Source organism: Dermacentor variabilis, chromosome 5, assembly GCF_050947875.1.
Source record: "Dermacentor variabilis isolate Ectoservices chromosome 5, ASM5094787v1, whole genome shotgun sequence".
Lineage (NCBI taxonomy): Eukaryota > Metazoa > Arthropoda > Arachnida > Ixodida > Ixodidae > Dermacentor > Dermacentor variabilis.
Genome location: NC_134572.1, coordinates 22342551 through 22360036, shown reverse-complemented (window position 1 = coordinate 22360036; position 17486 = coordinate 22342551).

Genomic DNA, 17486 nt, shown 5'->3' with positions numbered 1-17486 from the left:
GTGCGGACGGGAATTGTCAAAAAACTAAACATTAAATTATGGGGTTTTACGTGTCAAAACCACTTTCTGATTATGAGGCACGCCGTAGTGGAGGACTTCGGAAATTTCGACCACCTGGGTTCATTAACGTGCACCTAAATCTAAGTACACGCATGTTTTCGCACTTCACCCCCATCGAAATGCGGCCGCCGTGGCCGGGATTCGATCCCGCGACCTCGTGCGCAGCAGCCCGACACCATAGCCAGGTCGTAGAACGAGATGACCCCATTCGTCAATTTTCCACGTCGTTTGTTCCTGATTGCGACACGCAGCCGATCCGGCGTTTCACAATATTGGAAACGATTGATAGTCTCTCCGGCTTTAGAAAATTCTATCAGTAATGGCCCCTGACGATCGAAAAAAATAGTAAACAACATCTTTCCGGCGGAAATGACGGTCTTTGCTTTCTTTGGGGGCGGTGAATTCGAATGTTTCCACTGTAAGCTTTGCCGTCGTGTTTCAGGCGCGTAGTAGTGGCACCTTGGTTCATCCCCGATCACAACTGCAGACAAGAAGTCGTCACCCTCATAGTGATACCGGATCAGATGAATCAAGGCAGCGCAGAACCTTCTTCTGGCGGTGGTTCAAAATCTTGGGCATCCATTGCGCACACAAGAGCCGATGACCGAGATGTTCATGAATTATGGTGTTAACCGAACCGCGATTGATGTTCAAACGCTTTGCCAGTTCATCGATATTTGTCCTCCGTTCATGTCTCCTCAGCTCATCAACTTTTGCACTTGTGTTGGCGGTGATTGCACGATGGCTTTGGCCCGGTCTTGGATCGTCTTTGCGACTTTCACGTCCTTTTTCAACCGTTTGCTCCAATGCTTCACAGTGGCCAATGAAATGCAATGTTCAACGTATACGGCAGCCATACGGCGAATAATTTTCTCTTGGGAAACACCTTCAGCTGTCAAAACATTCACGGCACCCCGCTGCTCAACTTCTGAAGTGTCCATTACGTCACGCAACCATGTTCAATCCAGTGTATAAGAGCCTTAAAGAACATTTACCCTCCCATCTCCGTGTCACTTTTGTAAATGAAGGTCGCCTGTGTGCTACGCTCATGCTTCGCAGATAATGAACCAAACCATTATTGCGCAGGGTGGGTAGGCTCACTTTCGTTTAACTCGCCTTCATTAATTAGAAATGCGAAGATACAATGTAATATACAAATGCTTGATAAAGCCCCCCCCCCGCCCCAAAAGAAGTGTCACTGGAAAGAAAGTTCACTGCACGTATATACAAAACCTAGCAACAAGATATTTAAATATACGTATAAGTCTCCAATACAACTGCGTATCTAAGAAAAAGTCACTGTATATAATGCCTCAAACAAGGCGAATAAACATGTAGCGCAATCAGAGATTCACAAAATCCTAGATCCCGCCCCCATTCCATCCACTCGATCCGATGTATCGCGTGCGACGGAAGGCGGCGCGCTTGCTCCCTGCTTTTCTCCTTTGTGCACGCAAGACTGAGCCACCATCGTCGGCTCACCCGTTACAGCCACCCTTACTCTTTGACTCGCTCATACAGCATGCAGCGCGCGGTCACGACGTTATTGCCCTGATACTTCACACGAAACATGAGGGCGACGGCGACAGCAGGAATGCGCCTGGACTCTTCATATAATTGCTATAACGATAATATAATAATAGTATCCGGCAACCGAAGCGTGGCGTGGCCGATTACTCTCCGCAAAAGAAGTAACAAACTGTCACCATGCGACAATTCGCTGCTCCGCAACAATGTATCCTTTTTTTTCCTTTTGTGGGGCAGGGGCACCGAAATGAAAAAAAAGAAAACGCAGAGGAGAGTATGTTGGCCACAATGCAATGCCTACTTTGGGCACCTAATGTGGCTACCGAATGAATATCGAAGAAAACGTGAGACGCTTGGTCCACCGAGAACCATACGCATAGTGCTCGGTATTTTACACCGACGAGACAAGACTTTCCGGAGAGGTTGCGCTCAAGCGAAGAAGGTGTAATCCGTCAAGTCTTCACAGTGATGGCGGTGAGCGACCATTGTTTCTTTTTCTCGTCTACTGGCCAGAAGGCGTTCAAAACTCTGCCAGGCGAAAATTCACTCGGCCAGACAAAACCACACGCGCAACGAAGTATGCCGCGCGGTGGTTTCGGGGCAGCACAAGAAAAACCCATGCTCTCTGGCTGGCTCTGGCAGCCCTCGGGTAGGGTAGCGAGAATAAAAAAACTTAAGAGGCTCAATGTGTCCTCACGATTAAAAGTCATTGTAGAAAAAATAAATAAGAACGCAGTTACCCTGGCTGGCTTTAGTGTCTTGACATGGATGCTTTGGCGTAGGTGAAAAAGAAATGTTTATATATTTTTATGCGACATGACGGCACAAATCAACCACCACACGCTTCGTTTCATCATATCTCGCTGCTTGTTTTGTCAACTTGTCTGACAGTGTGTTGATTTGGCTTGTCTCATTGTATGTTCCGATCTAAGACTTCAGAAAAGTCAATGCACCTTTGGCGTCAAATGTTTATAACAACATTAAGCCCACAAAGTTACGGAATTGAAAATCTAAAGCACGACTTTGGAAATATCAATGCACTTTTCGCATCAAATGTTTATTAGAACTGTATACCCATAAAGTGTCAGAATTGAAATCCAAGCGCTCCCGATTCCGCGGCCTCAGTAAGATGCCGCGACGAGCCCGCCCGCCACGCCTTTGGAACTTTGTGCTCGCAAGGAGCTCCTCGCGTTACGATATGTGACTCCCGGTGCATGGGCGTTGCCGCGAAATCCAGCCCGGTTTCGCAATGTTAACGCTAAAATGTTATTTTCGAGCGTGAAAAGGACATTCTAGACAAAATCGAGCATGATTTCCGGCGCCGGGGTTTGTTTTGGCCGGCCGCGTGTGGACAGCACGAAAAAATTTCTGGGGGGGGGGGGGGCTGAAACCCCATAAGACCCCACCCCCCCTGGCTATGCCACTGATTGTCTGGTCATATTCAACAACGAGTCTGTTTGATTCTACACAGAACTTCACACTACACTTCATCACCAAGTTCAAAGGTGATGTGTAGGTTAGCGTCAACGCGCTTACATACGGCCTACATTCGCACCAACGTATTGCTATGAACGAGGTACCTTGTTGCAACTCTGTTTGCTGCATCTTATTGTATAAAAGTACCAGACTTCACACGCTCTTTAGTAGCGTAGACCTTTATCACACAAATCTCTACGAGTTCGGAAGCCAACCTGAAGATCTTGGCTAGCAACATTAAGGATCTATGTCGCATAGATGCTGAAATTTTTATTGTATGTATTCACCCTATTTAAAATTGAAGTTTGTATTCCACGAGAAGTTTAAAGAATGATGGGGCTTTTATGCGCCAAAACCACTTTCTTATTATGAGGCACGCCGTAGTGGGAGACTCCGCAAATTTTGACCACCTGGGGTTCTTTAACGTGCACCTTAATACAAATACGCGGGTGCTTTCGCATTTCGCCCCCATCGAAATGCGGCCGCCGTGACGAGAAGTGAATTTCAGCGAATTTCCGTTTATCACAAGATGTACTAAGAAAATCTACGAAAGTTTGAAAGCAAATGAAAGGAAGAAAATATAAATAGAAAGGAAGAAAAACAACCCTGCACTCTTCAAATGTTTTCTCATACCACACGATAGAACCGAAACTCGCGAAAAACGATCAATGCCAGCATTATAGCACTAAAATTCGGAAGCTGTGTACCACCTATATTTCTCAGGGGTAGGTCTCAGGTCACCGTTGCCGAGCGCTGCATTCTCCTTTGAGGCTTGTCGGGAGCCACTGTCGAAAGTTTCGAGGGCGTTGAAGCGTCCCTTGAGTCGTGCCACAACCTGGAGATGCGTGGGACGCTCGAGAGAAGAAGCACAACTCGAAACAAATCCGTGAAAGGCGATTCAGACAGGAGACCTCCAGCTGATAAGAGAGAAGCGAGCGACATTCGCGGGGCTGTCCTTCGGGGATGTGTTTATACTTGCAGATGGACCGTGCATCTTTTTTCTATCTCTAGTACAGATTTTCAACATCGAAAACCCAAGCTCACTGTAATGCCTTTCGGTACTTGGCATGTCAAGGTATGAGAGGCAATGTATACCAGTGGAAAACAAAAATAATGCGCCTGAATTGTTTTGGAATCAACCACAATGTTTTTAGAGACGTCAGCAAGACCTGACAAGGTTACTGCAGCAAGGAGAAAATTTGAAGCTGCCAATCACTTAGCCAAGACCGTTTAGGTTCATCTCTTCGGGCTCTACTTTTGTTCGCTGGTGACGTAGCGTGCCTAATGGCAGTGACAGACATTCAGTATTATGTAAAGTCAGTATTTTTATAACAGTAATGCGTTTCCTCAGGTTTACCTTATAAAAGCTTGAATACAAAGCTCCACTTAAGTATGGCCCCTCACAAGCCTTTTCTTGGTTCTTTTTTTTCTATTCAGAGTGCGCTATTCAAAGCGATTCTCGTGCTTTTTAAGTGCCCATTTTGAAAGTGAGATATCAAGGGCGTGAACCTATGCCACTTTCTCTGCAGCTAAATCGACAGAGGACGCAAACAGCATTATTACACGATTAGGGAAAACATACCTTATACTGAAATATATGCTGGTATGGTACGGGTACTGCATAAAAGGTCTGTGAGAGCTTTGCGACTTTGCAACTTAAGATATGACGAAAGAAGCTATATGATTTTCCGCAATAGTCAATACCGTTATGTTGGACAAGCATGCACATTAGGGTGCATTAGCAGGATAACAGTCATCGATATGCCCTGGAAATATGTGAAATTAGAAAAGCTAGTTTCAATAATTTGATAAAATACATTTATTCACACGCGCACCGAACTAATTATTAGTTTGAAAAGATTATACTGCGGAGTGCGTACTTCCAATAAAAGCCTGCTTTGTTAGCTTTAATTACGTCACACGAACCTGCAGTGAAATCAGAGAAGTGTCTGCATTTTTTATTGCAACAAAATTGCAGTGAAGTACTTGCTTGCTCCCAGGGTGAAATATTAAGCGCAAAATGATGAAATACTATATATAATGATATGCAGGGCTTTGCTTTGTCCTGGAATAAGAAATGACTTTCAACCAATAGCATCGGTGACAAGAAGAAAAAGAACCAATTGAAATAGAAGGGCTGAATGCCTGACAAGGATTTTCTGGGTTACATGCAGAAACGATAGGAAAACAAGCGTGCCGATGAGAAAACGCAATTTTATATGCACGTCCTTTTTCATATCAAAGTTATTCACTCATTATTAATTTTAGCTGTGACTGCGCCCGTTTTCTTACAGACTGGCAAGAAATTTGCAGGGCGTTAGCCTTAAAATGCTTCTGTAGTAGAAAACAAAGCCGTAGTTATACCTCGTGAATCGAAACTGCCGTACGACAAGATTCGGCATTGTAAAATGGCAAACTTGAAATTTGAGCACCTTCACATCACTAAATCATGGTGCACACGCATTCCTCCGGACGAAGTTTATGAATAAATTAATGTAGGCAGGAAATGTTGTTATCTACAATGAAAGTTTTCTACACGAGCGGTGAGCAATCACGTCTTTCAAAAATATTTTCCTTCTACCTCTCTATGTTTCTAGGCTTGTGCGACCCTCGGCAAGCCTGTTAAATACAAGAAAGTCAAATTGGTTTTGAATGAATTGGCCCTCCGAGACACACAGGAATCCATTCATTTCGCCCCACACACAGGACACAGTTTTTGGTTGCGCATCTCCCCGGAAAAAACAATCAGTTTAAAAGAAAGAAAACAACTGCGTGTTACTATTTTAAGGCTATTTAGGCAGAAGTACATCAGCCAATTGAAGCTTTGCTCGTGAACTCAATCGGCAGAGTTCTGCTATGTATAAATAAAGTCCAAAGCACCTCGACGGAGTCAACTGTAGTACCTCAGGTAAAAAATTCGATGTGGGAAAATAGGTGCCACATACAGCAGCCTAATTTTCTCATACAACAGAGTTCACCACAGTAAACTGGATGCAGGAGAAATACAGGATATAATGTACGGGTTTCTCTAAAATGCAGTGTTTTGGGTTTTGCTCGTACGTTGTTCTTTTTCTGTTATTCTTTTTTCCCCAACGCTAATGACGCTTTACTGCCGTAGGGTCCTGAACTTGCCCAGACCAGCGAAAGAAATGTTACAGAAAGACCTACACTCTATGAAGGGGCTTAGAAGCGAACTGTATTGAGGGAAATCCTAGAAGGTTCTCGCTTTCGTTTGCAAGCAGGTCTTTAATGGCTCTAGATGTCTCTTCGGGCAGCTAAAACTACACAAAATCAATGAATTATGTCTCAGCTCGGAAACTCTCACGCTGCGGGAGCCTTCGTCGGATTTCGTTTAGTGCGCGAAGCGTGCTTGAGTTGATATAAATGAAATAGCCAGCACGTGTTAGAGCCTCGATTCGTTCCTGGCGAGACGACTGACGTTATAATACGGGAGAGTGTCTAGTTTTTGTTCGCTCTTTATTTCTGCGTTGTCCTTGATCGCGTTCGTGTGGCTGCACAAAAAACTAAGAGTGGGTGAATACAGAAATATTGTTACTATAGTTAGGAATATATTAAACTGAACAGAGGACAGTATTCCAAAACATTTCAATTTACGCTTCATTCGCGTTTGAAATCAAAAACCTTTACAAACACTGGACGAGTGGATTAATCCGCAGGTTGAGACGGGGGATCGTCTCCTGGGCCTGTATGAATTTGCAATAGAGGCTGGCATTGGCATAATGATGTAACGTTCTTTCTTTTGTTTTTTCTCCCCCGCCCCTTCCACTACTTAGACTTATGAACCATTCTGTTTTGAAATCAATGGTTTACTCTACCATTCATCAGTTTACATTACCCTGTCAAGCTTTAGCAGGATGATGCCGACTCTGGGATTTGAAAAAGGTGTTTTACTGTACACGAATTGTGCCCCAAAATGTTCAAGAAACTATCGTTTTAGTGGTGCTGTTTTTTACAAAATCTACTATGCTTTCATCGCCCTAAATCAAAGAAGTCTGTTTTTTGTAGCATCACGTGAAAGAAGTTGTTGAAAGGTGAAATTTGAAGTGCGAAACAAATATTGCATTGAAGAAACGCCAGAAAAAGAGGGGCTTAAGTGTTTACAATGAACACTTTTTTTATGCTTTATTCAGACACTTCGTAAACAAGTACATCAGCCAGTATGCACGTGCGTCATGGCGGTATTCGACGAAGCACAAAGAAAGAAAAAGCAACAGGATCAGCCACGGGCTATATTGTACTGTTACTTTTTCCCTCCATGTAAATACTGTAAACATACAGGGTGCTTCACCTAACCTGAGCCAAACTTTAAAAAATATTCAAATGCCATGTAGCTGGACCGAACCAAGGTAATGTTGTCTGCCGTCGCTTGAAGATTCTCAGATTATTTGTTTTGTATTCCGTTTAATCAGATAATTAGTCATAATGCTTTAATCAACTTCTGAAATATTATACCTAGATTTAAAGTGTCAATGAGAAAACTGCAGGGCAACATGAGAAACTCCCGATGCAACTTCCTGTTGCTTAATACGTGCTGCATAAAAGTGTTTTTTCGAGCGTGAAAGAAGCCCGCCAATACACGCATAATTGCTTCATGACTGGCTACTAAGGTACTTTGCGTGTATTGCGGCCTTTTTTCACGCTGGGAAACATACATTTACGTAGCACGTATTGAGTAAGAGAAAGCTATATCGGGAGTTTCCCATGTTGCTCTACAATTTTGTCAGTGACACTTTTAATCTAGCGATATTAATTGATAACTTGATTATTTATAGAAACTAATTATCTAATTAGGCAGAGTGTAAGAATCTGCGCACGTCAAAGCGACGGGAAACAAGATTACCTTGGTTCTGTCCAGCTACGTAGCAATTTCATATTTCGAAAGCTTGGCTAAAGTTAACTGAAACACCCTGTACTTCTTGTCACAACGTAACTACCATGACCATTTCTTTTTCCGCCTATGTTCTACCTCACTGTTTTTATACAACTTTTTCTTTTCTCTTAGACTCCAGACGAGCTGACGCGATCACAACAGTGGAGCCGTATAATTTGACATAATATAATATAATATAATATAATAGCATAACATAATATGATAACATAATATAATATAATATAATGACCAGCACCCCGAAGGGTACTCGTCATATTTTGTACAATAAATGTTTTCTGCTACTACTTCTCAAAGCCCAGCTGCAGATATGAGGGATCCGAGTGGTCGCGTTGTTATTACTCAACGAAACATTTTGCCGAAAGAAAGCTTAGCAAAAGCAGAACAAATGACCAAGATTGTCCGAAATGTGGGTGAAACAACTGTTTCTAAGAAACCAGAGTTGACGAAATCGCATGGTGCACTGCCCTACAGGATTCATTATAGACTTTTGTTGACTAATAATGCCTTAAGTCAACAAATTTCGATGTTCGATTAACATAACACATAAAATATAGGAGGAATTAGAAATGTCACGAATGTTCTTTGTCATTTATGTCTCCTGTTGTGATTGAAGTACGGCAATTGCCTCAATGCAACTGCTTTGCCGGCAAATGCTGTCGGAACCAAAGAGAAGATATTTTTAGAACAATAGAGAAAAGCATTTTTTTTTTGCATGCAGCATAAAGAAATATGCGGACCTAGAGAGACGAAGAACGTGTACCGTACATGATCTTGGAGCAAACAGATTGCATGTCCTGTCGTCTGAACGGTGGAAATACAAAAGTGGGGTCTATGGGAAGATACCATATATATGGCTATAGTGTTTGCTATCTTTTCAGCAGTGATTGTAGTTCTTAATTCGTTCCAGAGAGGGGCTTGGCAATCTGGCCTTCTGTTTTCTTATTAATTTACTGCACCAGGAAGAGAGCATACAATGATTATGAACAGATCAGTTCAAGATATCCCTTTGAGAGAAAGAAGACAAGCAGGATTTCTTTGATACCTTCCTATCAACGCTAATGCTTCGAGCATGTTACTGAAAGACAATGAAATAAACAAGTGAATGAAAAGCCTTGAAGTTCGATTCGTTTTATTAATAACTATATTTAGCCAACTAGTTTACGATAATATAATCATTTCGGCAAGTATGTAATATAAAGAGTTGGCTGATAAAGATATTAAAGTATCTAAGAAACTTTCAGCCAATGTCTAAAGCATTCAGGCAAACAGGACGTCCTATTTTCTCGTGCCTGTTTCAACCCCCGCTTTATTAAACATTCTGAAAAAATCCTGAACAGACTTTTGCGAGAACTTTCAGTAAAAGCTGCTTACTAAGTACCTGTAATATCATCCAAACATGGAATAACGCAACTACGTAAGCGGTTTGATTCAGCCTGACACAGGCTGTAATCGATTGTAATCCAGTGCTGCAGTACAGTACATCAAACACCAAGCACGAATAGCATACTAGTCACGTCAGGCAGTGACGTCAGACCATCGCACATATGCGAAGGTTGTGGGATTGTTCCATACCTGCGGCAAGTTGATTTTTCGTCCACTTTCATTTCAATTATTTATCGTTTCTTTATTTCAATTCTTAAGGGCGAGTAATTTCCCCTGTGTTGTCCTTGGTGTCAGTGTTTAATAAAATCGGGCACCTCGGTTAACCCCCTTTCTTCTCGTTTACACAAGTCACGTGCCGCACCCAGCCTGCCTTTGTGTTAGATATGAGCACCTGTGCTGGTGGGCAGTTTGCTACACATGCACACGTTAGTGAGCTACTTCGGGACGCTTTTTTTTTTCGTGAATGCAAATATCGCTTGAGCGAAGCACTTTTCTTTAAGCCCATGCTAAAATTAAATTATGTAAGTTTACATGACAAATACCCTCTTTAGTATTTGGAAGAAAAAATGAACTTTTTCTACGTCTCCTTCTTCCTTTAAAAGAATGATATGATTATGCGGCACGCAGTAGTGGGTGATTTGGCATTATTTTGACCACCCGTGTTCTTTAGGGTGCACCTAAATCTAACTACACCAATGGTAAGTTACCCATTCGAAATGCGACTGCCGAGGCTGGGATCGAACCTGCGACCCCAAGCCCACCAGTGTAGCGCCTTGGCCACTAAGCTGCCATGGTGTGCGAAGGCCCCTCTCTACCTGGTACAAAAAAAGATCCGGCACAAGGCGATACATACGGTGGAGAGGAATCGTGGGAAAAAAGGCTTCTTGGCTAATCAAGAACTAAGGTCTTCGGCCCCAACAAAACTATGGTAAAACGAATGACATATAAAAGTGTATAAGACCAGCCCTGGTCCTGTTTTTATGTGTGATTACTTCTGTCCTTGCCTTGTTTCGCTGAAAGACTTCGGTCACGTGCTCAAGCTTGTAGAAAGCGACAGAAACGTCAATGAAGTAGCGCGGCACATTGTCCGTTTATTTTCCGGCAATCACCCCAATACTACCTTTCCATATCTCACCTACCCAAGATGATCGTGCCAGAGCGGACGCCGTGACCGCAAAATTAACTGGTCTGTTTGTGCATTATATGTATTATTAAATAACGTGGTATTGCCTACCACCAAAACGGCCGGCAAGCGAGCTGTCGTGAAATTAGGTAATACAACTTTAGTTACCGGAAAGCGACAATACTGTTTTGAGCCAATAAATGCTTGCTGTTTAAAGCGATGATGGAAGCGCTCGAAGCCAATGATTACCTTCTGCAGTAAACAGTGACTGAAAAGCTAGACAGTGGTTTCTCGCCACGCGATGCCTGAAATGATACTAGTCAAGCGTTTGGGTGACGAAGCCTTCCCTAAGAATCCACAAGCAAGGATTACGGCTGATCTGCGATTCTGGCCGCGATGAGTTAAGCAGAAAAAGAGTGGACGGTTTTAAACTTCATAACCGGAAAGCACTACAAAGATTATTCTATATGGCAACCACACCTTGTTTTGCACTTAAGCGTTTTGCTCTTTTCTTTCGGTTATGTTCTTGATGCTAAGAGCAGATTTTTACTACTTTATTGCGTTAGCAACATTGACTGATCTAATCACTTGGCCAAATTTATTATACGAGTGAGCTATCTGTTCCGCCTAACGTTGTATGAACGGGACAAGCCAGAGACGCATCCTGTGACTACCAACCTACAGATATAAATAAAATATAGACAATTATAAACACTAACGAAGGATAAAATAAGGCGCTAATGGAGGAGGCAAATGCTTTTTTTTTTGTACCTGTCTCATCCTCTGCTGCTTCCCCAAAGATGGTCTGTGTTTGCCTTCCCGCTAAGCGTGTGGGTCCCCTTTTCATCGATCATGTTCACATCCGACGCGAGTAGAAGTGATGCCTTTCTGATTTTGTTTCTTACCAGCATTGCCTTAAGCATACCCCGGTGTACTGAGGGAGAGATATATTCCAAAAAAACACATTCTTTTGGTATGTCTTCGTATATTACCTGTGACAATACGCGAGGTTTGGCTCCTGAAGAGCCCCTATCTTAATTTCGTAGGTTATGCAAACAAAAAGCATAGATTAAACGGTCCTACACCTTAAACTAGAGAAAGAATCGAACTAATTTAAACTTTGACAATAATAACAGAGATTCAAAGATACTGGCAACTATTAACTTGCCATTAAGTTTCAAAGGTATGCATATATTGCGTAATGTAGAGTGGCAGACGACCTTGGAGAAGCATCAGTAGTCTCTAGCCCTGCTGACTTCATTCGATTCGCACTAAAGCACAAGTGCAGGATCACACTAAAGCACACAAAAATAATGTCCATGAAGCATGAAAGTCTTCATGACGTCACTTTAAGATAGAAATTACGTCAAACAAATAATATTATGTATACATGTGCGCGCATTTGCCGTAGAATAAACCGCTTTAGTATAACTGGCAAAGAAGCTGAAGTACCACGGTGCTGTTATCGAACCTCATACAAAAGGATACACTTTATCAAATAAAGCACGTCTGATCTGATGGCAGCAAGAAGAAAGGAAAAATCATAGAAATTGTACGTTCCTTCAAATAGCTACGTTATATAATATCAGAGAGGCTCAATCACAGCCCAAAACAAAAGGTTGCATAATCAAAGAAGCGAAGTTGCACAAGAGGTGTGATCATGTGCATCAAATTTTGGTAATTCCCGCTCAAGCAAAATGGCCATTACATTACATGAAGAAAACGGGGCATATGACGACGGCAAACTCAAATTATTTTATGAAGAGAAAACAAATAGAATAAAACACTATAAAATCCAGATATCTACGTACAGTATGGTCAATGCTAAACCCTCATCATTTCACAAGCAGAATTAAGGGAACAGATAGGCTCCATCATTAGAAAAGTAATAATCATATGAAGCCCACAGACCGTTAACTTCAGGAAAACTCAGCAAAATTGACTTGTTTAACGAACTAGGCGATTTATTTACCGAGAGCGATTTGATTTCCGACTTATTTTTCCTTAACAAAGATAATTAAAAGTCAAAAGAGAGAACCTTGCCGCTGGTGGGAGTAGCCTAACCAAGTCTGCGCCTTATGGTAAAAAACTACTTTTTGTTATTTACTAAAAATATTGTACTCTGACCGCCTAATTCATTTTTTATGGTGCACCTTTAAAAGTAAACATTGTCCGCCGGACGTAAAGTCTGGTCAGTGTAAAATGAAAATATTTTTTGGAAGCGAGACCTTCGAAAACTAGGTCTAGAGAGAGAGAGAGAGAAATAGAAGACAGGAACGGCAGGTAGGTAATCAGGCGCACGTCCAGGTTGTTACCCTGCACTTGGGGAAGGGGTACGGGGATGAAGAGAGAGACAGAAAGAAGCTATAGAGAGAGCACAACCCGCCACATTTACAGATTACAACATAACGGCTTAAACTAAAATTGAGAGCCCATGAAAATAAATTTGTGTGGGGGCTTTCAAACTCAAATAATTTTCACTCACAATTTATGCGCACCATAAACGCAATAATGAGGCTCATTATACCCGGAGGTGCCGAAGTTTTGAAGCTGTCAGGCGAGTCTCCCCAAAACAAAGCGCATGTATATTATGTACAAATTATTGAGCGACTGGCAGTTCAAGTTGCTAAATGAGAGGTCGTGAAGGGTCTATATGACAGGGATGATAAAATATTATGAAATAAAGCAGAATAGTGATAAATCCACAAACATGGCGATATCACCACCACGTGTTGTGTTGTAATAACACTACTCACAAGTATAACTCGATAATCCACACAAATTTCTATTGGCATTCCTAAACAATGTCTCAGACTGACACATGAAGAAGATGCGTGACAGAGACAGGAAGCCAAGCCAAGCTCTTGTTTTGCGAAGAACTACTGGCGTACAAATGCAGAAAGGGGAGGAAAGGGCTACACTTTTGTGCCACCATAGTCATAACTCAGATGGAACTAACAAAGGATGATGATCCTAATTTGGCACCAAGAAACGCAAGCGCATAGTAACTGACAGAACTGACACCTTCTCAGCTCAAGTACACTCTAGCACTAGGTTGACAAGCAATTTGGCGCAACGATCGAGACGTCCATGGGCAGGGTAACAAGATACCTGAAAAGCTTTGAAAGCAATTTTTCTGGACCATTGTCAATAAAAGGTTTACTAGTATTGTCCTCCCTGTCGTTGTCTATTTCTGAAAAATCGACTTTTTTTGTGCTTCTATAACAGGCTGAAGTGAACGTCGCCTCTCACAGCAACAAGCAATAAAAATTCAGCACACCATCATCATCCAAATTTTTACATAAATTGAACGAGTCACCTGAATGTTTATGTTCACAAACTGAATCCAACATAACTTTGACATCAAGGCGTTCCAGTTAACTGGATAAATTCCCATGTTTCTTTTTTGAGCATTTTACCCCGAGAAACAAATGCAAAAAAAGAATTCTTTTTATTTTTCAGAATTATCTGCTTTCCTTTTCCTTTTTTCTCGAGCCCTTTCATCTCGATTATCGGCTCATCATCGCATGCCTGCGCTCGCACCCGCAGCATACGAAGCGCTGGCCGCTCACTCTACTCACCCTTTCACGTTATTTGAAGTATCAAGACGATGGCTGGATAAATGATATCGCAATAATTGCAATAATGATATCGCAACGGCTGGGCAGCTGAAGCCAGCCCAGCCGTGCTCACGCCTGCACTAGCTATCCTATAAAAAGCTTTTAGCAAATAAAAGATTTAAAAAGTGTAAATTTAGAGATCTCGGAAGAAATCTCAAATGTGGGCGATCGAAGTCATGCCAATGACAAAGTGTAGGCGGAGGGATGTGGGGGAGGGGGGGCCGCTTTGGGTTGCAATTCCTTATACCCTCAAGTAGTTTTCAGCACGAAAGAGACCATCAAGAGTGGTTCATATGAGGTCGTTTTCTTTATTTTCGTTGATGCAACCTTGAAATATATTCACTTTACAAACACATATTTAGTGCCTTTTCGTTTAATAAGATCCGTTCAACTCTAGATATAGAAAACAAACTTCCACTTCATCGAATCTCAAGGCGCTTCAGACTCGTGCGTATTGCGACGCATGGAAATCTGATGGAGAGTCGTAACTGTATTTCGCTGTTAAATTTACCTCCTATTTGTTTATATTCTCTTAAACGCCTCAACGAGTGTCGATGAAAAGACACCTACTTACGAAGAGGAGAAAGTAAAGAAGTTACACACTAAAAAACAAATGTGCTGATAAAGAAAGGGTAACGAAAGCATATTTTTCCTTTAACGGTTTTTCTGATTCAACAAATTTCTAGAACTTTTCTGCCTCTCGTCCTCGTTTTGCCACCCAAGTTGTTTCAGGAGACGTGTGCGCATGCTTTTGTATATTAATGACACTGCGTGCACACCCAGGGATCTCATATGCAATCGCTCGTTGACTTGGTTCGAACATCGCGAAAAGTTTTCGCATGTAAAAGGAACTGAAACTCTCAGCTCGGTGAAACTGAAACACTCAAGGTTACCAGAGTGCTCTGCAGCGGTATTAAGCGAAATCCATCACATTGATTAAGATGCATTAAGACAGTATGTCCCGAGTTAATTTAAATATTTTCTAACTTGCCCAGCTTTACACGAAGAAAGTGAGCAAAATTAAACGTGGCTGCTCTCTGAAACGGAAGTCCTCAGTAAAAAACAAAGACGGCCAGTTTCTTGGGCATCCACTAATCACGTAAAACAAATGTCTCTCCAGGTTCGCTCCCACAACACATTAGTGACAGAGGAATACAAGGAAACGAACTAAAATAAAGCATTAGTAAATGCACCATTAGCCTAAATCAGCATTCAAGTATGATTATAGGCTTACAAGTGCAGTTATGTATGAAATACCTACCATTCATGATATACTTATATAAATATAAGTAGCATATACTCCTACTCAGAAGGACATGAAGTAGCAACACAGTAACGCAGTAGTAATACAGCAATACAGCACCACATACTCAGAAGGACACGAAGTAGCTTAATTCTCAAATAGTCGCAGAATAGCATGCTGTTATAAGGGAGCGCGAGAGACCATAGAGAATGGAAGCATGGAGATGACGTTGAGAAATGTTGACTGTTGTGGTATGTAGTATGCACTGCGGTAGTACCAATGCGACGAACGGCTGCTTTGTTAGTACACCAAAAATCTGCCAGAAGAAACGACTATAAAAGTTAAACGTGGGGAGACAATAAACTGACAGGCTGAGTTAGCTGCCTTCTACCTGCTCCACTGAGAACCAAACCTGCGGGGCTCCCACATTTCACAAGTTGGGGCGTTTGAAATGCCTAGCGCGATTCGCGGGGTCGTTTTTTTCATTTTTTTATTAATATGCATTTAAGAACTTCGGAACCCTTAGTGACACCCGTACTCCTATTCGATGCTAAAGGAAAATTAAAATCTCAATAAATCATTGGAAAATACTAGTGACAGCTAAATTTCACTAACATTTTAGTAGTGTAGCCCAGAAGTAATGGATGGCGCCGAAGAGGAAACAAAGACGCTCGCAGACACACGCAATTTCGTAAACAAATGCAAGTACACAAAGAAGTCTAAACACACGTGTACACAAAAGTTTCCAGCTTTGTAGAAGAGACACTGACATCATCTGTACATAGCTACAAAACAGAACGCATAGCTAAAGAGCTGTTTATCATAAACTATAGGAAATACACGTGCAATCGCAGTAATATTTACATAATTTGAATAGTGAGTGCATGCACCAACAATTTCTATGAGTAGGATTTTTATATTCTACAAAACCGTTCTTACAGACAAAGGTACTGTTTTTTGTAGCTCCTTTGTTGGCAATAAAACAAGTATGGTTGTTTTCAGGGTTACGGGTTGATGGTCTAACGACATTTGTTCACCTCGCAGTATCGTGCAGTGGGCACTCAAGAAGGTGCTATTGGGAGCCTTCTTACAATCAGTGCTGTGTGTCGACTTCCGTGGCTTTTTCCGCTAGCTACGACATGCTAGCTGCAAGGAACAGGAGCTGAATTTCATTTCAACGTAATGGTTCACAATTTCATTCGTTATACGTTCGCCTTCGGGGCAATGTAAGGAGTACAAGAATGTGACCCATAAAGACTCAGACGATACTTTTTAGGATTGCTTTAGTTGATACATTTCGTTCCAATTAAAGTTCTGGCTACGCAGTCTATTAGCATAAGAATAAGAAATAAAACAACACAGCTGAGGCACACCAAAGTCATGTATTCGGAGTGCACGACAGCACCGTAAACCTACCGCTGTAGCTTAATAGCTATAGGGTTGCGCAGCTTAAGCCCAGGTCACAAGTTTGACTCCGGTGAAGGCGGACGTATTTTGAGGAGAGAGAAAAGCTTGCGTACTTATATCTAAGTGCGCAGTACAAAACCCCACGTGCTCTAAACTAATCTGGAGTATTCCACTACAGCGTGCCTCATGATCAGAATGTGTTTTTGGCACGTATATCGCCAGAACTATAATTATTCCAATTTTCTTGCAATGAATGGTAGTTCAGTGTTGTTCGTTCCATCTTAATAGTTCAGCGTTGCGTTCTTCTAATACCTTATAGCCATAGTCTCAATGTAAGGAGTGCAATATAGCAACAATAACACGACAGAGTATGTTATTTGACTCAGTTATTACGCTTCGTTTCTATATAACTTCCGGGTATACAGCCAGAATTGACAATAAAAACTAGAACCCACAACTACTATAGAACCCTTATACTAAAATTGTTCGTCAGAGCAAACTACAGGCCATCTTGTTGATGGACATGCTGTTAACCAAGGCGCACGCAGCGAATGAAGAATACGCTCTAAAAATTCCATGCTTAATCTCATGCTAAACTGCAAATTTAGTCGTGGACGCGCATGTAAATGAGGACCGGATGACGTCTCAAGCAGGACGGGACCGAAAGTATGCGTCACATTCCTTCATATAAGCGTGAGGACAAGACCGCGTGCCATGGTTCGGTTTTGTGCGGGG